Source organism: Eptatretus burgeri, chromosome 5 (assembly GCF_056783735.1).
Source record: "Eptatretus burgeri isolate ZD-2024b chromosome 5, Ebu_testis_v1, whole genome shotgun sequence".
In the NCBI taxonomy this organism is placed as follows: Eukaryota; Metazoa; Chordata; class Myxini; order Myxiniformes; family Myxinidae; genus Eptatretus; species Eptatretus burgeri.
This window is the reverse complement of record NC_140965.1, coordinates 119,842,685-119,867,927: the sequence shown is the minus strand read 5'-3', so window position 1 is coordinate 119,867,927 and position 25,243 is coordinate 119,842,685. Positions and strand designations below refer to the sequence as shown.

Sequence of the window (25,243 nt, the reverse complement as noted above, 5' to 3'; positions counted from 1 at the left end):
TCAAGCTTCTGGGTCTCACTATCTGCCATGACCTTTCCTGGGAAAGTCACATTTCCAACCTCGCCTCAAAAGCCAGTCGCCGACTGGGAATCCTCCATCGTGCAAAGTCCTTCCTCGGCCCTCTTGAGCTCCTGACTACTTACAAAGCATTTGTCCGTAGCTTGATGGAGTACTGCTCTCCCCTTGGGCTGGTGCTCCTGCCTCCCACCTTTCTCGGCTTCACGCTGTCGAAACCAAGGCATTTAGGATCATCGGCATCTCCCGCAATGAAGCCGAGTCTTTGGGCCTCTCACTCAATCACCGCAGCTTGGTCGGTGGTCTTTCTGTCTTCTACCGACTCCTCTCCAGCCTTGCCCCCCTGCTCTCTTTGTGATGTGTCCCTACCACATTTCCACAGGGCGCTCAAGGTCCGCCAACAACCCCCTTCTGGTAAAACTACCAAAATCACGAATCACTGCTCACCTTCACTCTTTCATTCCTCTTTTTTTCCCACCTTTGGAATAAACTCCCTCACTCTATTCAATCTCATTCTTCCCTCCAGGCTTTCAAAACAGCTGTTCACCACCACCTCTTGTCATCCCCCATCCAAATCCTCGATCTTTTCTTCCCCCGTTAATCCACCCAAGCCCACCTCCTTCAAATTCCCTGCTTTCCTTCCTGAAAGTCCCTGTAATGTCCATCTTCTCTTCGCTATGTTCCCCGTCCCATCCCCATCCCTCTCCCTTCCACAGATCTATTAATGTGTCTGTTCCCCACTGTTTTGTCCCTCGCACTCCCGCCCCTCTTGTCTCATGCCCCCTTGCTGTGCATTGTGTGTTAGCTCTCATACGAGCCTCGACAAGGTATACAAAAAAAAAGGACTATGTTACTGGTTTATGTATTTCCTATACTGTACTTTTTATCGTTATTTTGGAGTGTACTATTTCGACTTGTAAAAAACAAAAAGTTTACTGTAAAACAATGTGCCGTGTTATGCAGCAGCCTCATGCATTTCGTGTTTACCGCGTCTCTTGATTGCATCATTTTTCCGTGTGCTTGATTTATTCATGTGTTGTTTTGTTCATCATGGCCCCGAAGCGTTCATCAAAAAGTTTTTAAAAAATTAAAAAGTTTATAAAGTAAAAAAGTTACAGTAAGCTAAGGTTAATTTATTATTGAAGAAAGAAAAATATTTTTTTTTTATAAATTCAGTGCAGCCTGTGTACAGTAATTATAAAATCTACAGTAGTGTACAGTAATGTTCAAGTTCTTCACAACCACTCACCACTCACTCACTGACACCCAGAGCAACTTCCAGCCTGCAAGCTCCATTCATGGTAAGTTTCCTATACAGGTGTACCATTTTTTCTTTTATACTGTATTTTTTACTGTACCTTTCTATGTTTAGATACACATACTTCCCATTGTGTTACAATTGCCGACAGTATTCAGTACAGTAACATGCTCGGAGCAATAGGCTATACCATATAGCCGAGGAGTTTGGTTGGCTATACCATCTCGGCTTGTGTAAGGACACTCGATGATGTTCGCACAATGACGAAATCGCTCATTGACGCATTTGTCAGAACGTATCCCCATCGTTAAGCAGTGCATGTCTATGTATATATATATATATATATATATATATATATATATATATATATATATATATATATATATATATATATATAACGACCACTTGGTGGGGAAAGCTTGCGTCGTCTCCCACCAAACTCCCCGGATTTGTAGGCCGTCACACCAGAAATTTCCGTGATGTGGTGGGTCGCTGAACCGACTCTGGTCGCCAATATTTCAACCGCACGGCGTAGGGTTATTTCGTCTCGATCCAATGTACCTAAGTAACCATGCGGTCTCGCCTACCGGGATCCACGCCCTCGGAACGCCTGGCCGAACCGGATTCACTCTACCGACAGCGGTAAAATTACACCTACCGACTACCACTCTGCCACCTACCTTTCTGGCTCGGATGCAGTCGAGCGGGCCTGCCCAGGACGTCCCAGCTACAATTGTCAGATTACCGGGGATAAAACCCCGCCTAAACTCAGATCCGAACCATGCTGGACCAATTCAAGAAAGGATGGAAATGAACTGGGGACATTTCTAACAAGTTTTATTTACAGTAAAAGACAAAGGCAAGACTTAACGTGAATATGCAAGCAGTATTTACAATGTTCCAAAAACACGTATTCAGTTCTACTTACCAGACTGGCCCACAGGCAGACACACACACAAATGAAAATAAACCCAGATTTCTTTGTTGGACCCTCGCAGCCGAGGAGAGAGACAAGCTGGGGGTCAGAGTTTGGATAGGTACCTGGCTGCCAGAGTAAGGGTGCTGGCTCTGTGCTGCGACACCTGACAATGTTCGCTGATCTTTTCCCCAGTCACACGCGTGGGACTCGAGGTTTGTGGTGGAGCTCGGGCGGTGTAGGATATGTCAGAGCTACCTTAGAAGGTCAGGGTCGCTCCCTCCTAACTGCAGAGGGCCAGCAGAGACACGCTCGCCACCTCGACGACCTTCCTATCAACCCTATCGACAGCAACAGCAAAAACCCAACAAAACTCTGCTCTAAGAGAGTGCTCGGGGATTTATCGACCTCCCTCAGCCGGGAGGGGCCTTGGTGAACATACCGTGCTGTCCGCCTTTGATTGGACAGGGTCCCATGGCATACCTTTCTGGGGCGGGGTCTTGGCCCCTGCTGGGAAACCCCAGCCACTCTTCCACGCGGGTTCATACTTGACGAATAACAGTATCAACGCTGCAACGGCCCCTGCCGGGAAACCCTAGACACTCTTTCACGCGGGTTCATACTTGATGAGTAACAGTTTCAATGTTGCAAAGCTTGGCAAGAAAGAGTTACAACGTTTGTGGGAGCCGAGAAACCGGAACCGCGAGATCTTGCCTTGGCACGTCAGGGTGCGAGAAGGCAGCTGGTTTGTGGTGGATCGTGATGGGCCGAGGGGTCATGCAGATGGGATGGTTGTTAGATAGCTTGTTAGAGGGTTCGTTGGATGTCAAGATTTAATAACCTAACTAAAAAAAAATCACAATGCACGCCTTTGATTCTCCCATGAGACAAAAGGAATGGGCTCTGATGACACACATACTTAACCACATAACTGACTTTTGGGACATCTGTATGTTGAATGCAAATGGTTTCCAGATCCGTAACAATATATATATATATATATATATATATATATATATATATATATATATATATATATATATATATATATATATATATATATATATATATATATATACACACTGAAACGCAAAAGAAACTTACCACTTGTTTGAAATGTAATAATATTGTAACAGTTCAAAATAAAACAAACCAACAATTGCTAATTGAAACATTGGCATTTTATTGATGACATGTCAAGTTTTTAACCAAGATACACCATCTCATCAGTTTGTTCGACAGTACAGAACAGCACAGGGTGCAATGTCAGTCCCCTTTCAATAGCGTGTGTGGCCACCATTGTTTTGGATACAGGCAGTGCATCGTCGGCACATACTGCCTACCAGTCTTTGGATGGATTGCTGCTGGATTCTGTCCCTCAGTCCTCAATGTCTGAAGCCATCTGACTTAGGACCATCTGCCTGTCCTGCATTGCAGTGGTGACTCTTGGCCTCCCTGATCGAGGTCTGTCATCTGCAGAGTTGTGGAGGGTGTCTCTGTCCACCAGGGCCAATATTTTCTGGTGTGAACAGCCAAGGTGACGGGCCACCTCACGGTAGCTCGATCCGCCTTGCAGTATGCCCAAGGCACACTGCTGTTGATCCCTTGACAATCGTGGAATGTTGATTGAAATGCCCATTTTGCACTGGCCTTTTTAAAGCCAATATCAAGACATCATGTGCAGCTCATTAAAATCATCCCGTACCCCTTGGATAATCACTGACAGTCAAAACCGCTGTTCAACAGCTGTGCTATGAAGTGACCATTGAAGGTTCAAGTGACCATCCGTGACCATTTTGTCTGACAGTGAGGACACGATTGTCCACAAATAAGTTCACACATTTACTACACGCAGTGTTATTGTTGATATTTGAAGGTTTAAAAGGTGGTAAGTTTCTTTTGCGTTTCAGTATATATCCAACCTGCCACTCCAACCATTAAGCCAACATCATGCATATATTGTATGTATAACATCATGCATATATTGTATATATAACATCATGCATAGATTGTATATATATATATATATATATATATATATATATATATATATATATATATATATATATATATGTATATATGTATATATGTATATATATATATATATATATATATATATATATATATATATATATAACATCATGCATAGATTGTTTATATAACATCATGCATAGATTGTTTATATAACATCATGCATATTTTGTATATATAAAGTCATGCATATATTGTATATATATATATATAACATCATGCATATATTGTGTATATATAACATCATGCATTTCTTGTATAGATAACATCATGCATATATTGTATAGATGACATCATGCATGTATTGTATAGATAACATCATGCATATATTGTACATATAACATCATGCATATATTGTATATATAACATCATGCATATATTGTGTATATATAACATCATGCATATATTGTGTATATATAACGTCATGCATATATTGTATATTTAACGTCATGCATATATTGTGTATTCATAACATCATGTATATATTGTATAAATAACACCATGCATATTTTGTATAGATAACATCATGCATATATTGTGCATATAACATCATGCATATATTGTACATATAACATCATGCATAGATTGTATATATAACATCATGCATAGATTGTACATATAACATCATCCATAGATTGTATATATAACATCATCCATAGATTGCATATATAACATCATCCATAGATTGTATATATATAACATCATGCATATATTGTATATATAACATCATGCATATATTATATATATATATATATATATATATATATATATATATATATATATATATATATATATATATATATATATATACATATAACAACATGCATATATTGTGTATATAACATCATGTATATATTGTGTATATAACAACATGCATATATTGTGTATATAACATCATGCATATATTGTATCTTTGCCTGGTGTTGGCTTAATGGTTTGGGTGGTGGGCTTGGGATCTGAGGATCCTGAGTTCAAATCCCACTCAGCTGTTGAATTATCACCAGGTGGGGTTTACTCTGCCTCTCATCCTTCCTCTCATCTGAGGTCAGCAAAATGAGTGCCAGCTTGTAGGTATCCTGTGTTGGAGTGGTGACCCATCCAGGATTGTGTCCTATAGCCAAAGAGACTGCTTTGATAGCACCAACGCTCATTACAGAGTCTGGTCCCGATGGATGGATGGATATATTGGATATATATAACACCAGACTTATATTATGTACTCACAAATACCACTCGTTACAGCGCTTACAGCAATAATGATGGGGGGGGGAGACAACCTCCCATCCAGACATGAATACCGCACGGACACGTCCAGAGATGAACACTGCCCGGACGCATCTAGAGACGAACAATGCCCAGATGCTTCCGGAGCCGAACACCGCCTGGAGACGAACACCGCCTGGATGCGTCCGGACATGAACACCGCCTGGATGCTTCTGGAGACGATCACTGCCCAGACACGTCCAGAAACAAACACCATCCAGACATAACCACCATCCGGATATGTCCAGAAACAGAGACAGACAGACAGACAGAGAGTATAAAGAGAGTTCACTCAATACAATTCTCCCAACAGGAGAAAAAGATCAGTTTAATGCTTTGGAAATTTCACATTTTCTTATGTATCTATGGAGAAGGAGGGAACATAGCGTGGCTTGCTTAAAGTAAATAGGTATATCAGCTTGGTTATAATTGACTCGTTATGTTTTTTTAAGTCTCAGATTTCACAACAGATTTCGACACATGTCTTCTGGACGATATCTGATCCTCAAAACTGAAATAATATTTTGATGATATACTTTAATTTGTCCATGAGAGTAGATCATGGAAAATCGTATCATATAATGCATGAAATCACTCTAAGCTCCTAATTTGAAAACTATAGCACTTACAAAAGTGATGTACCCAACGATTCGTAGCTATAATTAACAGGCATCGATAATATGAGTGAGGAAAGTGAAAAACAAGACTTTATCATTAAGAACTCATTGCGGCTTGTTCCAAGTCAAGGCGTGGTTAAGCAGCCCAAAAAAATAAGGTGGCTTCAGACCCCAAAAAAGTTATCTACTATACGTCTTAAGACCCCATGGAGAGTGGCGACCAAGGATGCACCTGATAAAGGTTATAATTAAGTAATGTCATTAATTATCTTCAAAATGGGTGTTTTCATTAACCCAAACACCCAATTTTCACTCTTGCACATCCTTTTTGGTTTTCTCAGTATGCATGCAAAGTTTCAGGCTGATAGGTTTCATGGTTTTGGAGAGGAGACACGCACACACGCACGTGCATTCTATACATTTTATACCACGACACGCCGGCCAATGAGAGTTGAGATGGCCACAGAAGGTGGTTTTCCCACAACACGCCGTCCAATGAGAGTTGAGATAGCCACAGAAGGCGGTTTTCCCATGACACGCCGGCCAATGAGAGTTGAGATTTCCACAGAAGGCGGTTTTCCCACGACACGCTGGCCAATGAGAGTTGAGAGCGCCTCAGACGGCGATGTGCTCACCCCGGAGGAGAAAGGAAGATAAAAAACGCCAGGCTGGGTAGTGAGGGTGGTAAAATGATCGAGGTGGTGGGAGGTCATCGTGGTGGTAAAAGGATCGAGGTGGTGGAGGTCGTTGTGGTGGTAAAAGGATCGAGGTGGTGGAGGTCGTTGGAGTGGTAAAAGGATCGAGGTGGTGGAGGTCGTCGTGGTGGTAAAAGGATCGAAGTGGTGGAGGTCGTTTTAGTGATAAAGGGTCGTGGTCATTGGCGTGGCGATCATCATCATCATCGTGTTGCGGGTTTGAGTCCCGCCGAACTGGTTCATCATTGCCTCTGATCTTCTCCTTGGCCTTGGTCGATTGGTGCGTGGCCGGTTGGAGAGCGTGGTACCTGGTGCTTGGAGCGGCATCATGTTGCGGGTTCGAGTCCTGCCCATCCCGATCGTCGAAGACCACACGAGGTGGACAGGTCCAAGCACAGGCTATGGTCTCCAGCTCACCTGTCCTCGAGCTGGAGGCCTTCAATAAAGACCATCGGGGTCCATTTATGTGTGTCTGTGTGTGGGCCCGTCTTTAAGTAGCAACTGGATAAGGGCTTTTGCTTGTACATTGACTGCATTTCTTATAGTCGGATAACTCTGCTCTTGTGTGTTCCCTTTCCCCCATTATAAATAAATCCCCTATTAAATGTTTCAGCTCGTTTTGTGTTTCTTTCATTGGTTTAGCACGGTACGTGTTGGGAAGTAGCGAGGGTAAATTGTGCATTTGGACCGACGGATCTCGGTAACCATTGGCTCGAGTTACACATGGTTCGAGCACACTACTGGCTCGTTCGGCTCGAGCTCCGCTGAGGGTGAATTTCCCAGGTAGTTTGGACGATGTGGGTATTTAGGTAAATTAAAATTGGCAATCGACCCTATCCCACGCGGTCGACCTATTGGTGATCTTTGGTCCGATAAGGGACCCGTCGGCTCCGGAGTTTTCCGGGGTGACGACCTATAAATTTCGGGTGTTCGGTGGAGCCGACTCTATTGCTCCACCTAGCTGTCACATTCGTAGCCGATACCCGGCCCACAACACTTCCATAGTAATCAGAAAACATTACCAATAGAGGACATCTGTGGTTACCTTGGATCACAAATCCATCCAAGAATGATTTTTTTTAATGCACAGAACATTGCGGGGGGTGGGTGGGGTACTTTGATGAAGCTCATCATCATGTACAATGCTGGCATGGTCTATGCAGAGTGTTGGTGCTGCCGAAACAGCTAATAAGCTACATTCCTGGTCAGATAACCACTCCAACTCGGGAAGTCAGGACAGGAATTTGTAATTTGTTTTGGGTCCTGGCGATAACTCACCTACTCTTCACGAAGGACATTGGGGCATCTTTAATGTCGAATGACTGATGTCAGTTGATGGGACGTCCAGTTTAACTTCCATCCGAGGGACGGCACACACATCGATGAATCACCCTGCATGTGAAACACAAGGATGGCAGTTTATAGCTGAGTAGGAATTCAAACCCAGGCAAGACAGCTTCAAGGCGAGTGTGCGTACCTATAAGTCATCCTGCCAGCCCTGGATTAAGCTAAAAGACAAAAAAAAACGACACATTTCATCTTGATCCACACAAGTGCATGGATATGTTGTTTAAAAGTAACGAGTTGCATCCAGTCACACACATATACTCACATGGGATGGCAAAATGGTGCAGAAGTCACATACCTGAGCTATCTAGTGTGGGTTCAATTCCTGACTTTGCCTATAAACCGGTGCCCTGGTGCTTTGCAGACATGTCGTTCGGTGCATCAAATGTTTTTCTCTCCTATGGAGGGATGTTCACCTGAGTGTCCCATTTGCTATCCTTCCATACTGGATGTTCAAATCCAACGATATGTTTCACAAAAGCAGGCATGATCGTGTTCCAGCTCCCTGGCAAAAAATCCCAATTCCTGCCCTGACTTTGGCTGTGAAAGGAAATGGCAACCCCCCTCCCGCATTCTGCACGCCAATATATTACTTTGATGGTACCAACAATCTCCAAAGAGTACAGGCATTTGTTTGGATATGCTCACATTATTGTCCACAAAGTGACATGATGTACAGCCAAGTTCCTGATACCCTTGGACTCCCGTGCTTTGGCTTTTGTAGGTCCCACAGCATGCACCGTGGCCGTCTCACCAGCATGATTTATGAGCTCCTACGCTTGTTCTGCCAGGCTGCCAATTCCACACCACGTCACATTAGTCTTGAAGTTGCGTTCCATCATGGTCGTGGGTGTAATGATAGCCTGCAGTGGTCGGTAAGATTCACTAAGGACGTGACCACATGCTAGTGCACTGCACTGAAGTACCACTACCATGACAACCTGGCATTGTTCAAATGAGCCAACTGGCAAAATACTCATGTGGTGTCACGGATTTGTTGTTGTAGTTGTTGCTGTTAAAAATAAAGCTTTGGCTTATGGGTTGGCTCATAAAACTGATCTCCTGTGTTATCAGTTCAGTAATTGTTGCACCAATGCTGGGAATTAGTAACTAGCAAACCACCAACTGCATTCCTTGCTGAGACACTACTTCATCAACACCCACGCTACTCTGAAATGACTTCACTTCTGAGCATTTCATTTTTCGTGTGCCATCCCGACATATAAAGTACTACCGTAGTCCATTATAGTACAAAGTCTGTTGTTACATATGGCAGCTTGGCTGTCAGGGAGCTATCATTTATTGGAAGCACAGCTGTGCAACTGATGCTGTGCCACTGATGATCTGCCCCTATAACAGTCCACTGGTTCCCATTTAACCGACCTCAGAAGGATTACCAAGCTGAGTCAACCACACCTGGTGTTAATTCAGCATCCAACAGGGCTCGAGCTCAGGACCCTAGGATCTTAAGCCAGCCAACCTAACTGCTAAGCTAACACCAGGCTGATAGTACAATGGATGGTGAGAACAATCAGAAATGGCATATTGGTTCAATGTAAGCCTCGTTTGTTATAACGAAACTGTGAAATGAAACCTCGTTGAACAGCATGCTAATAGGTTGTATGTGGAGGTTATAAGGTCCAGGGTTTAGGAATGAAAGCAATCTTATGTTACTTTAGTTAAGGCAAACATTTTGCATGTTTTCCCTCATTTTCAATTTCCTGTTTATAGAAAGGTACCATGAAAAGTGTAGCTTAACAATCCTGTATAATCGCTGTTTAATAGGAATATATCAGATACTATGTTGTGTTTGTATTTGTTATTAACAATAAATTCAACTTTGAAAACAGGGAGTGAAACCGTCTCGGGTTATATCGGGTAATTGAAGATCCCTTGTGCTTGGGTTAACCTGGACAGAGAAATGCTTATTTGCATTATTTTAGCGAAAAACTTGAACCCAGAAGTTAAGGAGAAATGGTTTCATTCTTCTTCACCCAAGTATGTACACACAGCCAATTAAAATAATTCCTTAACCAGACTCAGTGGTGTAATGAAGGTATGCTCTGAGTCTGGGAGGTCAGAGGTTCAAACTTCAAACCCTGGCCAAATCATAACAAAGACTTAAAATGGCTTGTGCTGCTTACTTGCTTCACACTCAGCATTTGAGAGGATCGAACATGGACAAAGAACCATGGTTGGTAATAATAGCAATTTGATGGGCTTAAAGGTCTCCTCCTATGTTGAAGTTCCTTGTGAGGGAGCTCTAGAGTTATTACAATGAAGAGTTACATTTCCTTTTACACCAATTGCAATTACAAAACAACTGGAATTTCATTTAATATCTTCCTATCGTTACTTGATTCTGAACTTCTTTCCGTTTCACCTTTTATTTCCACATTTGCTTCTTTCTGTCCTTGCCAGAAAACTTGCTTTGCCAGGAGGTCGGCATGTCCATTCCGACCCCAGGTTACTTTGGATCACCTTCACATGCAGGACCACATGCAGAGCTTCAGAATCCTTTGGTGAGGAAGAAGGTGGTGTATGTGGTTGGGTTAAGAAGGATAATTATATTAAAGGTCACACGAAAGACTTTAGGAAATGATACGAGCTGCTCCCTCTCTTGACATTCAGTCAGCATTTAGAGAATAGTAGCATGCACAAACCCCATGGGTTGGCTTCTGATGATATGTCTCCCTGACTGCACGAACAAAAGCACCGCCTTGAAATTGCACCCCCGGCAGCCATTATGTTTGAGAAGTTACTTTCCCCAAGTGTGTGTGTATGTGTGTGTGTGTGTGTGTGTGTGTGTGTGTGTGTGTGTGTGTGTGTGTGTGTGTGTGTGTGTGTGTGTTTGTGCGCGCGCGTGTGCGTGCGCGTGCGCTGAGGTGGAAGATCCACTATACTGTTTCTTATACATTTCTTGATTAGTTGTACAATAACGGCTCGACCGTACAAGTTAAACCATGTTATTCATTTCATATAAAACCTCGAACAACGAAGTAGTAAGTACACAGAAAATTATTTAAAGAATGCCTTTACCGGCCTTACAAGTATATTTATTCACTTGTAGCAATTGTGCGATGCAATATGTTGGTGAAACAATACAGATGTGTAATGTAAGACTGATTACACAAAGGAGCGGCATGAAAACCCCAGATAAAACGACTTACTGGTTATCCACTCATCACTTTACTTATGGATAGCGTAGAAACACGAGCTTCAGTGTTCAGGTCATCAAAAAGATAAGTGGAAATGGCCAGAAGAAAGGATGTGATGGAACATAACACAATCGAGGGATATAAAACTGAAAAACATGGACGTTCAAGCCTCTGATGAGCTGAAGCCTTGGTTGACCCACATGAGTATGTCTATTTAATTGTGTACTATTTGAACTGATTTGGAACATGAGTACGTCTATTAATTATGTACTATTAGACCATCACTAAGTTTATTAATTACATACTGTTGGAACGTACCTTTTAGACCTTTAGACACCTTTGGACTTCTTAGACCCTCTTGACCCCATTAGACTATTTTGGCTCCTTATATTATGATTTTCGGATCCTTGCTTAGTTTTAACTCCAATATGAAGGAGTAATGATCTGCAGACTACTGTAATTATAACTCTCACCAACTACAATTTTAACTCTAGTATTAAGGAGTAATTATCTGCGGACTTCTGTAATTATAACTGTAATCAAGTAGTTTTAACTCTAGTATGAAGGAGTAATTATCTGCAGATTACTGTAATTATAACTGTCATCACTTCAGTTTCCAGCAATCCTTACTGCAGTACATAAACCACAACAATGTAAGTGTAACTTCAAGTGATTCTAAAGTTAACGGAAACTGCCAGGAAGTATATGAGAGTATAACTGCAGTTCTAACTTTACCATTTTTGCCTAATGCTTACTTCAAGACCTTAAACACACTCTTAAAAATGTCCTCACCGATGTGTAAAAGTTCTTTGTGATTTAAACGCTAAAAATTAGGTTTTGATCCGCATTAGATAATCACTCTTCTGTGATTGGTGATTAACTTTGAACGGGTGATCATCGCAAGTTTCGTAATTATACACGCGTCTAACTTTTAAACACCTTTCTTAAATTCAGCCTATTATGTTTAAGGAATAGTCATTTCTGTCCAATGATTATTCAAATTGTGAGGAAAAGACATGAAAAACCGTGGTGCTTGTGTCGGTCGTTTTGTATCCTTTCATATATCTTTTCCTTCTTCGTTGAGTGATGACATTCACAAATTTTACAAAAACAATATTTACCCTCACAGAAGGAGAGGGTATTGCATTTGGGTCCGTTTCTCTGTTTGTCTGTTTGTTTGTTAATTGCCGGAATCCTTCGGATTTCGGCAATTATGTTGGTCGGTTGTGTGTGTCATTCTGTGTATGTCTGTCTGTCTGTCTGTTTGTTTGTGTTTGTTTACCCTGTAGCAGCCACACCGTTTCAGCGATCATGACCAAACTCGGTACAGATGTCAACCATGGTCCAACTTAGACACTTGTCGTTTTTGGTGAATCTAGGTCAAAGGTCAAGGTCAAGGTCACCGAAATTCTTATTTTCGCAATAACGTCCACTAAAATGGTCGTATTGACTTCAAACTAAATCCAAAATGTGCATCTTCCAATACTGCATCCAACAATATGTCTCATTGGGGTGTCACACCGACACCCTTCTTAGTGGTCGGGGGTCGAATGTCAGGGGGGTCGGGTCAAAACTTTCAAATTGCGATAAAAACGCCATTTCAAGTCCGATTGACTTCCAAGTTATGATCATGACCAAACTAAGTGCTAACCAAATCATGATCATGACCAAACTAAGGATGACAAAAAAACAAATCGACTTATAAGAACCAAATTGATTTCCAGGTTTTTGTTTTTTCAGAGATCATGGAGATATGACAAAGTTATTCCGGCAATTCCTTTTAGTGGGGCAACTTAGCTAAATATAGCATAACAATTGTGCATTTTGTGAGGAAAGCACCAAATTTGGCACCTCATAGCCTATCATATTATGAACAGATTTGCATATTGGGCCATCTCAAATTCAGCTGCTGATGGCTGTGGCAGCCATTTTCCACTGCCATCAAAAATTTTGAGATGGCCCAATATCCAAATCTGTTCATAATATGATAGGCTACGAGTGTGCCAAATTTAGTGCTTTCCTCACAAAATGCACAATTGTTATGCTAAGTTGCCCCACTATTTCTCAATGAGCAATTTCATTTGTTTGTTTGTCTGTTTGTTACTTACGAAATCTAAAGATTTCGTAAGTATATTGATGACTTCCGTCCTCTGTTTGTGTGTTTGTTTGATTGTTTGTTTGTAGGCACGATAACTCGAGAACGGAAGGAGCTACCAATGTCAAATTACACCACGTGATTCAGGAGGGTGATGGCTCATGCTGATTAGATTTTGGTCAAAATCGGTCAAAGGTCAAGGTCACAGTGAGGTCAAATATTCGATTTTTGATGGTTTGGTACAGATAACTCAAGAACGGAAGAAGCTACCAATGTCAAATTACACCATGTGATTCAGGATGGTGATGGCTAGCGCTGCTTAGATTTTGGTCAAAATCGGTCAAAGGTCAAGTTCAGAGTGAGGTCAAACATCAAAAGAAAATGATAAATCGAGAACGGAAGAAGCTACCGATGTTAAATTACACCACCTGATTCAGGAGGGTGATGGCTAGCGCTGATTAGATTTTTGTCAAAATCGGTCAAAGGTCAAGGTCACAGTGAGGTCACACATTCGATTTTTGATGGTTTGGGACAGAATCATTGTAGAAACTTCTGGTTTGCGTTGCTACCTTCTCAAGAGACAGCTTTTATTAGACAAGGTCAGAGGTCAAGTTGACGATTTCGTAAGTACCAGTCCATGACTGCTTGTTTGTTTGTTTGTCTGTTTGTTTGTCTGTCTGTTTGTTTGCCATTTTTCTGTTTGTCTGTCTGTTTGTTTGTCTGTTTGTTTGACTGTTTGTTTGTCCACCCAGAACTTTCATGTTTTTCTCCGCAACCCCTTGTCGGATTGAGATGACATTTTCACCATCGGTGCGACTACTCATGTTAAATGATTTAATGATAATTGTGACGTCATACATGTGGCAGCCATGTTAGAAAAATGGAAAAGTGTTGGACCTCTTTATCTCTGAAGCTGCACCAAGGAAAAAATGGAAACTTGGTACATAGCAAGTACTCCTCATCGGGAATGAGTGTGATTTTTTTTTTTATGATTTAAGAGGTACCTTCCTTACGACATAATAATTGCATATGTAGAATGCCACATCCGATCAGTATGAAAATTGTTGAGTGTCATCGAGGGATGAAATGGTCCACAAAATCTTTTGATGACTTCATCGGTTATGTGATTCGGCGGCAATATTGGGGTTTTTTTGAAAAAAGAAAACCTTAAAAAATCTTCTTCTCTGAAATGTCTGAATGAGTCATCACAAACAGCAGTTATAAAATAACAGTTCTAATTATGTCCCTTATAAATTATGTAACACACCAGTAAACAAATGCCACACAAAATACACCACACAAAACTACACAAATACTACACAAACACTACACAAACACTACACAAACACCACACAACACACCACACAATATGTCATGGTGAGGGTCTTCAATCTCTGATTGCTCTTTTTCTTGTTTGTCCTGCTATTGAGGCTTGTAGACAAACAGAACTTTCCCTGAGGTGTTGATATAAATGTGTGGAAATGCAGGTGATCATGTATGGAAATTCCCTGCAGACATATCATTCAATTATTTTCACCAGTGTTATTTAAATCGATTGTTACATCATGTAGTTTACTGGTTCATGTGTTGAGATGCATACCGCACGTGGATTTTAAAATCGAGCTTCTCACCCTTATGTAAGGACTAAGGGTATTTTTTTTAATATAATTTTTTTAACTTAAATCTTCAACTTCAGTTGCTAATAAAAATGTATTATCACGAATGTTACAAATTCATTTCTGAAATAAATGTTTGAATTCTGCTTGGTATAAATCATGACAACACGACAACTCACATACTTATCCTCAGTTAAAACAAGCCTGTCTCTTGAATTGCAAAGCGGGAGTATTTTTTCTAGAAATTTTTTGAAAAGAATGTTTTTTTTAAAACTTAAATCTTTAACTTCAATTGCTTAAAAAATGTAACCACAAATATGTCCAATGAATTTGCAAAATAAATGTTTGAAGTCTGCTTGGTATAAATCATGACAACACGACAACACACATACTTATCCTCGGTTAAAACAAGCATGTCTCTTGAATTGCAAAGCGGGAGTATTTTTTTCGGAAATTTTTTGAAAATAATGTTTTTTTTAAACTTAAATCTTTAACTTCAATTGCTTAAAAAAAATGTAACATCACAAATATTTCCAATGAATTTGCAAAATAAATGTTTGAATTCTGCTTGGTGTAAATCACATACTTATCCTTAGTTCAAATAAGCCTGCCTTGAGAGCAACGTGTGGTGAGGCGTTTCGAATTGCACAGCATGAGTGGTTTTGAATTACATGGAGGTGAAGTGTTTTTAATGACATAGCGGTTTTGTGATGGTGAGGTGTTTTTAATAATGTGGTGGCGAGGTGTTTTTGAATTACGTGGTGGTAAGTTATTTTTTAATAACATGGTGGTGAGGTGTTAATAACGTGATGGTGTGCTGTTGTTAATAAGGTGGTAGTGTTTGTGCCACTTTATCAACTTGAGGTGAGACAAGCGCAGTGAGACGATCCAAGCTCGTGTAAATATGTATTTAAGTATGTAATGTCAATGCTAAGTTATCTTTCTCGAAGCTGTAACAGGTTTATTGAAATAATCATCCTTAATTATTACTCCCCAGTCAAGACCAGCATTCAATAATAAACAAACATACAGTATTCGGGAACATACTGAATCTCAAAGAAAATTTGTGAACCTGATTTGTTATTAAGAAAACTAACTACTACGTGAGAAATATTTTGATGGACTAGTAAGAGACGAAAGATAAATGAGTCAAACATTTACTTGTGTCAGGGAACTCTTGCTTTTGCAATTAAGCAATTTTGATTGACTTCCAATATCAGTGTAAGCAGTGAGGATTCTCCTTTTAGTCCTTGAGCGAGGGCTCAAAATTTTTGCATTTGACTCACAAATTGAGCAACAAAAGCCACTAGTTTTCAGTTAATTTTTCAAATAAGTGTATTTAAATTATCCTTAAAGATGCACGATGTAATAAAACTGGGATTAAACACCCATACTCCCTTTTCTAGAGATTGAACGAAGAGGATATATGCCAACAGTGGTGGGGAAAATGCTTTTCTGTGAAAACTTTTGACTAAATGCCAAGGTGGAATGTTGAGGCTTCTATATCTAGAAAAGTTAGCTCGCAGTCTCAGGGTTCATATTCAGGGTCTTTCAAAAAGGACACTCCATTTGTTTGGTTATAATCTTTGAACCGTGTGATGTAGAGCGGAATAAATGGCAACACTGTGAACGTCAGAGTTGCGAGTTTATGGCATGTTGCTTGCATCATCCTCCCATTTCAGTTACAGTCATGGCATCATACAGTGTACTAGAACGTGTTGTCATCCAGCATTATTATAAAACCGAAAGCATTGTTCAGATACAGCGAGATTTTGTAAGCAATTCGATTGCAGATGTACACCGTACAGGTCTAAAATTATGAGCTTCATGAAGAAATTTGAAAGTACAGGTGATGTGAAAGTTGATGGCAGAAATAAATCAGTTCGCATGGAAGAAACTGTTGCTTGTGTTCATGAAGGGCTTACTCGCAGCCCTCACAAATCCATCAATCGTTTATCACATACTCTGTCTTTGTCTGTATCATCAACATGCCAAATCAATGACAAGACTTTAAACTTTTTCCTTACAATATCCAAATGCAACAAACATTAGCGATAATGATAAAAATTTCCGGCTTGATTTTTGTGGGTAGTTGTTATTCTTTGTTGACGGTGATCGGATCATACTGGAGTGAATTTGCTTCACACCGAGGAAGTGCATTTCCATCTGAACAGCTACGTTAATAAACAAAACATGTGAGTGTGGTCGACTGAAAATCCTCATGAGATGAAGGAAACTCCTCTACATCTATCTGCACTGTGTGGTGTGCACTCTCATATACAGGTATTGTCGTCCACTCTTTTTTCTCGATCAGACAGTTACCTCCAACTCTTACCTTGAACTTCTACAGGATATGGTTATGCTTCACATTAAGAACTCTGGAGTGTACATGCAGACAACATTTTTCCAGCATGACGGGGCTCGGCCACACAATGCTAATGTAGTGTTAGTTTACTTGAATACTCGTTTTGGAGATCGGGCCATTTTGAATCGGTATCTCGGTTGCTTTGGATGCGAGTGGAGCTGGCCGACCGAATCACCCAATCTCAAAGAATGTGACTACTTTCTATTGGGATATCTCAAATATCAATGCTATGGAAACAACCTCCACACTATTGACAAACTGAAAAATGCAAGTACGTGCTGTCAATGATGGGTGGAGCATAAGTCTCAAAACTTTGTTGGCAGCTGCATGAGATCTCACGATTCCTTCAAGAGGAAGGTGCACCGATTGAAAATGTGTTTATGTGAGAAATAAAATCCTGACTTTGGACTATTTTCAACAATATGAGGATAGACTTTTCAACAATGTTACTTCGAATTTTCCGAAAATTTCAAAAACTTAAAATGTAGCATCCATTTTGAAAGACCCTCTATGTTTATTCTTGATATATTTTAATAGTATGGAGCATTTTAGAGCAAATGACTATGTAAAGGTCTCGATAGTGTTCTCGCAAGTCCATCACTGTCATCAGTTAGACAATTTGAGCCAAATGTTAAACTTGCAAGAACCAATCCAACTGTTTCTCCAAAGATATAGTATCACAAAAATTGCAAATCAGAATTCACTCAAAGTTACTGACCAGACTGGAAAAACAAAGTTCTGCAGCTGAATTCAATACAGAAGACCCGAGGAACTCTGAGACAAGGGCTTGCTCACACGCAGTCAAGAGTGTATGACAAAACATTAATCTTTTGTCAGCGACAGATAATATATATATATATATATATATATATATATATACATATACATATATATATATATATATATATATATATATATATATATATATATATATATATATATATATATATATATATATATATATATATATATATATATATATATATATATATATATATATATATATCAAAAGAACAAATAGCCGTAAACCTTTGAAGCCAGTTGATGAAACAATTATCTCTGCAACCTGTTGAGATTCTTCATCATTGGCTGAGGGTGTGGCTGTGCTGCTCTGCTGATGTAATTAACTGCAATGGTTAGGGAAGCTATTTGTAATTTGGCCAGTGTGCCACTCCCTCTCTCTATCGAGTGCAGCCTGTGGCTGCTGGTTACATCATTGGTTGGGACGCGGCTATGCCGCTGATGCAGTGTCCCCCTTACCAGTATACTGGTGCTCATTTTGCCGACATCGGAAGGATGACAGGCTGAGTCAACCTCCTGGTGTATTTATAATTCAGTGGCCAATGGGGCTTGAACTCAGGACCCAAGGTCCCAATTCTCCAACCTAACCACTAAGGCCTAGGTCACATTTGCCACGGCAGCCGTGGGGTCTCGAAAATCTACGGCCACTAGCAATTATACGGCGGCTGCAGTATTTCCATGGTCACACAATGTAGCAGTCACATATGTTTTTATTTTTCGGGGAGCCGCACGGCGTATTTAAGCCTAAGTCACATTTGCCACGGCGGCCATGGGGTCTCCAAAATCTAGGCCATTAACAATTATATGGTGGCCGCAGTATTTTCACGGTCACACAATGTAGCAGTCACATATGTTTTTATTTTTCGGGGAGCTGCACGGCGTATTTATAAATTGTGGAGACCGAAAACTTGGGGTTGCCGTACAGTCTTTGATTTGATGTCGCACGGTGACCTTAGGGCGTTCCTGCGGCGGCCATAGAATTTTCAAGGCAGATGCAAGGTGCCCACAAGGCGACCGCAGGGGGGCCCTAAGGCGAATGTGCGGCCAGACGGACGGTAACGAATGGGTTAATTTTATTTATTTTTATTTTTTTTGGCTTGTCGAATTGCTACGGCGAACGTAGAAATGAAAAAAGTTATAACTCCGCGTTATAATTCCACGGCGACCTTACATCCTGTAAACTATACCCATATGGCATAGGGCCACCCTGAGGCCACCTCGTAAACTCTGTGGCCGCCGCACGTTTCTGTCAATTCAGAGGGCGTATGGCCGCTGTATCCTGGCCGTAGAGCAAATGTGACTTAGGCCTAAGCCAACACCAGGCTTAGTGTGCCACTAATCCTGATCCTAACCCTACTCTTCACAAAGGACACTGTGGAATATTTAATGTCCACCAACGAACACTGGCAGATGGAACACCCGATTCAACGTCTATCCGAGGGACGGCACACACATTGATGAATCAACCTGCCAAAAAACACTCAGACCGCTGGGTCAGGATTTGAATCTAGGCTAGACTGCTTAGAGGTGAGTGGGCATACATCTTGGCCATCTTGTCAATCCACCTCAAGAGATATTGTTGCAGCAGAAGCACACAATCACAGAACGTGTTACCAAGGCTACACATGCCAAAAAGCCCATTCTGATTGTGGTGACGTAGAACACACTTTCCAAAGAGAGGAGAGGGCTGCTCTCAAAAATGCTATTTGAAGATATTCGGAGTGATGTTTTTTTTTTAATCAAACCCACTTCCCAAGTCATGTCCTTCATGAACACAAATGGAATAGATGAGGTCAGATTCAACCAAAAATCATATACGTCGAAATCTTGAGGTGAAGTATGGAGACCGAATTTTCTTTCATGATGGGACACCGAGTGTATGTCAGACCAGACAACTTGTCGCTTGAATCAGTGACTACCGATTATGTACAATACGCTTGAAGAGGAAATTTGAGGCACATGCTGAAAAATAAAACAAATGTATGATAAATCGGACAACACGATTCTTGTGCGCCTTATGTTGGCTTAATGGATAGAGTGGTGGGCCTGGGATCCTAACTCGGGATCCTAGGATCCCGAGTTCAAATTCTGCTTTATTGTTGAATTAATACCTGGTGGGGTTGACTCTGTCTGTCATCCTTCCGATGTCAGCAAAATGAGTGCCAGCTTGCTGGTATCCTGTGTCGGAGTGGCGACCCATCCAGGATTGTGCCCAATCGCCAAGGAGACTGCTTCGGCAGCACCAATGCTCTGCACAGAGTATGGTCCTGATGCATGGATGGATGGACTATTCTTGTGTGACTAAATAAAATCTGGAATTCAATAAAAGTGTTGTCCCCCACACCCTCAATATTTCACCTTGACATATATTTCCTTACCTGATTGTCTCATGCAATTTTTAAACATTTGCTTGGTGATAAAGAAGTCATCAGTTCCTATCAGCATGACTGTCATGGCCCATTGCCCAACACATTGTCAATGCTGTGCACACACATGCTATGTACAGCCTTTTTGGCTGCTGGTTGCATCATTCGTTAGGGACACAGCTACGCTCCGATTACCAGTACACTGGTGCTCATTTCACTGACCACAGAAAGATGACGGGCTCAGTCAACCCCACCTGATGTTAATTCAGCAGCCAACAGGGCTTGATCCATCCACCCTAACTGCTAAGCTAATGCCATGCTTGTCGTTGCCCTGAGTATTGGCAGTGTTAACTTCGAAAGGTTATCTAAACTCTGGCAGGGAATGTAATGTTGAACTGATCAAAACATTGAATAGTCCAGGACACTCCAGTTTGTACTCAAGGTTGGAGGAGATTGACACTGCATTGTGCAATGAAAATCTGGAAAATGTTGACACTGACAGGCTCCTTCTTCCTTCACGCATACATCCTGCATCCCCATTTTGCTCGCTTTTAGCAAAATTGAGACAAGAAGTACTCAATGGAGCTGGAACTTCACATTGTTTCAATGACATAATTGAAGTTGTTACTCAGATGGCTGAATTGTTCGCTTCTTGTCTTTATTGTTAATGGCTGTTGTTGGTTTTGGCGACGCATAAGACAGAAAGGTCAGGTCAGGTATGGGAGCATGCGCCAGAGCAGCGTGTCGCTGTGTCCACTTTCTGCCGGTACTCCAGGGGCCTCCGTCTGGCCATCCCCCAAGCAGATGCCTGGCCCATCCCCATGAGATGCCAATCAACCTGCTGCAACCACGAGGCACGTGGTCAGCCCATTGGCCTCCTCCACTCATGAGACTCCCTTGCTGAGAGAATCTGGTGAGCAGGATCAGCATCAGGAAAATGAGCCACATGTCCATACAGCCACAGCTGACGCTCACGGACTATGCAGGTAACAAATCTCATTTGAGTCTCTCTCAGCAACCACTCGTTGGACACAAAGTCCGACCAGCGATAGCCAAGGATTCTCTGAAGAGACCTGGTACCAAAGGAATTAAGTCTCCGTCTCAGATTCTTGGTCAGAGTCCAAGTCTCGCATCCATAGAGCAAGACTGGAAGCACCAAGGACCTGAAGACTCAGACTTTCGTCCTCCCGCACAGGTATCGGCAGTGCCACACCCCATTATCCAGTGAATCCATGACTCCCCAGGCCTGACCCAGACATCTATTGACCTCTGACTCACAGTCAGCAGAGACATGAATATCACTGCCAAGGTAAGACAGAGAAGAAGCAAACATTCAATTTTACACAATTGTGAAAAAGGAATGGCCCACCACCACCAAAAAGGAATGGCCCACCACCTACCAGATGACCTTTCTCCAAACTCTTGTAAATGTAACTTTGAGTGCACGTCGATGGAATCTACTCTTAGTGATGGTGCAGGAGTACGATTCAGTGAACCAGAAAATGGCCAGGCTTTAACATTCTTACAAGAGGTCACATTGAAGTATCAGTAGACATGGTTGGTTACCTGTGTTGTGGATTTTTTCACCCACCCCGTTGTGATTGTTGAAGGATTCTTCCTGGTTGATTGTGGAATCCTATTTCACTTCAGGCAGAGTTTAACGTTTGTCCGATTTGGTTATAAAATCCTGCATAAAACCCACCGACACTGATAACCGATGTCCACACAAGTCCTTTCTTTGTGAAACAATTTATTTTCTAATTATCCACCATACACTTCTCACCCTCGTACAATGAACTTAAGAATCCCCATTTGTTGCAATATTATTTGGTTCTATTTCATTTATTCTTACTTTTAGTGAACAGTTAAACCAACCCGATTCAATTCACCTCCACATTACATCAGAGAGTTTTATTCTCACTTGGTACTTGGTCAGTCCCAAGGAGTACAAGCCACAGAGATGCTATACTTCCTCACGTGCTTGCACTAAAACAATTTTACATTTCAAAGCATTTTATACTTTCATGGGAGAGTGGTGGGGGCTACCAACCCAGACTGCAGACGTGGCCTTTAGGCGAGAAGCCACTACGTACATTTCAAGGCAAAGGTTCGCAGTTATGAGCCCAGGTCACACCGCTCCAGACCAAGACATTTATCAACATTTAGGGCAAAAAGTCTTTTGGCCAAAAAGGACAGCCAATTCAACTTATAGCATAAAGCTACATTTCTAAAACCCAGGCTGTTAGGGTCCATATACAACAATGAAACATTTTCACCATACTCTTTCTTTAAGCCATTATACAAATAATCATGCATCAATATCTTTGATAAATCAAGAACTGCTGTTCCAATATAAATTGGTTTATCCATTACAATACTTTCCTTTTTCATATGAAATGCAGAAAAGTTCTCTGAAAAAACCTCTTCTCTCTCAAAAATTGGTTTATTTGTCAAACTTGAAGCTTCTTTCCAAGATGTTGCAAATCTAATGTTTTGCCTCTTTCTAACATTCTCCATTGTCTTTCCAAAGACAGCATTATTCATCAATTTATAGAATTCCTCTTCAAATTTTACTTTTGTATTTGTTCTCATATCTCTATTGAATTTAATATACTTTTTCATCCAAGAAGAAAGACTGGAAAAAAAGAAGGAAATGAAGATCTGTTCTCTTATAAGGAGTTTGTTCTTCATCTTGTCTTTTCATTTTCATTTACACTCCCATATAAAACTTTAAAGTTTTCATTTCTTTTAATGTGTTTTTAATAACTTTTTCAACATCAGGTTTCACTATTTCAATTGATTCAGCTATTGATGATGGACCGTGTTCTCCAAATTGAAAAATCCTTATTTTTCTATGCCCTTTAAATGCCCCATCAGTGTTTTCAATATAATAGTCTCACTTTACTTTAAACTCATTTTTCTTGTGTTTTTGTGATTGAAGGTGATTCTCATTACTCTTCAAAACATCCTTTGAGGAGATATCACAATGTTTTCTTTCCAACTCAAGAGGAGATATTTGATGAAATAGATTAAATGTGTGTTGTTGGTTTGAAGGTGTTTTTATTCGTGATTACAAACATCGCAGTATGTTGTATTTGTGGTGTATTGGGGGCATGGCACAACGCGAGGAGCATTGTGGAGGTGTGGTTTTGGTGGTCACATGTTAGCAAGGCATATAGGTGTTTGCGCCGCTTGAGGTGTGTGTCGAGTCTGCAGTAGTGTGCATTCGGGCAGGCAATAAACAGAGTTCGACAACCCTCACGACTATCTGAGTCCCACTGCCCTCCAGACACTACACTGGCGAAAACACCAGTGTAGTGTCCGGAGGGCAATGGGACTCGGATAGTCGTGAGGGTTGTCGAACTCTGTTTATTGCCCGCCCGAATGCACACCTCAAGCGGCGCAAACACCTATATGCCTTGCTAACATGTGACCACCAAAACCACACCTCCTCAACGCTCCCACAACGCTCCCCGCATTGTGCCCTGCCCCCAATACACCACAGTATTCACCATATTTATATAATAAAACTTTGCTTAAACTAAAATATTCTTGATGAAAATTTTGTTTAATTTAGAGGTGAATCTGTGATTAAAACCATTTTATCCTCCAACTTTTTTCACTTTATAAATGCAATGTTTCAAGACACAAAAGACAAGTTTCAATCAATTTCTTCATTTGTAAAAGATACTGAGAAATATGTCAAGGATGTAAAATTGAAGAAAGATAAATATAACAACGATTGGATAAAAAGAATTATGGTGGATAAGATGAGTTCTTCAATTTCCTTCAGTGGAAGGGCTTTTAGTATACCTGGAAGAACATCAATTAAAGTATCTCAAACAAAAGTTTCTCCTCTCCTTCTGGTAATATATTGAAAACGAGAAAAAGCAATGAAACAAGAAAAAGTATCAAAAAATAAAAACCTTATGGATAAAGCTTTAGAAAGAAAAGATAAGACCATCTGTAATGTGCAAGTAGAAATTTGTATTTTTTTCAGCAACCCTAAAGATGTAAATCCTGATGAAATAAATGATGTTAATATATCAGGTGAAATGACATTTCGTTCAATAGTAGTTAAGGATCATTTTAAAATTACGCTTAATATAAAAAATGTTGTCGTTGAATCTGGTAATGAAAAAAAGTATATAGATATCAATGGTAATGTTGTTTCTATGAATTAAATATGAGTTAATATTCAACTGAAGATTTTGAAGATTATGAAAGTATAGATGATTCTGAAGATGAACTTTAGTTTAAGTAAAGTTTTACTTTATAAATATGCTCGACTTCCCTGATTCTCCATGTGACAAATTTGAGAATTGCCCTGCGTGTGATAGAGTGGGATTAAACACAGAGTCAAAAGCCTATAAACAATGTATATTCTGTGATTATCTTCTAATTAATGAAAATAAAACATATATATATATATATATATATATATATATATATATATATATATATATATATATATATATATATATATATATATATATATGAAAACAATTCTTTTAGATTTACACCAAAAATGAATTACTTTACAAGATTGATAAGAGAAATGAATGCAAAGTATGAGGGTGATAACACACCTTTCCTTACAAGGGAAGAAACTGAATGTGTTAGAGAAATGTTCAAAGGATTGTTGTTATATATTATTCACGATTGTCATTTTCAGGGAAATATCAACACAAGATATTGCA

The 25,243-nt window shown here is 40.4% G+C and overlaps 1 long non-coding RNA gene across 1 annotated transcript in view; it reads left to right on the top strand.

Moving 5' to 3' along the window:
* Positions 1 to 1,197: 1,197 nt before the first annotated feature.
* LOC147027246 (uncharacterized) overlaps positions 1,198 to 25,243 on the top strand; it is a 72,789-nt gene continuing 48,743 nt past the window's right edge. Inside the window, exons 1-2 of the long non-coding RNA XR_015057965.1 lie at positions 1,198 to 1,316; positions 10,564 to 10,664. This is a non-coding gene — a long non-coding RNA (uncharacterized LOC147027246). The remainder of the gene's footprint in view (positions 1,317 to 10,563; positions 10,665 to 25,243) is intronic.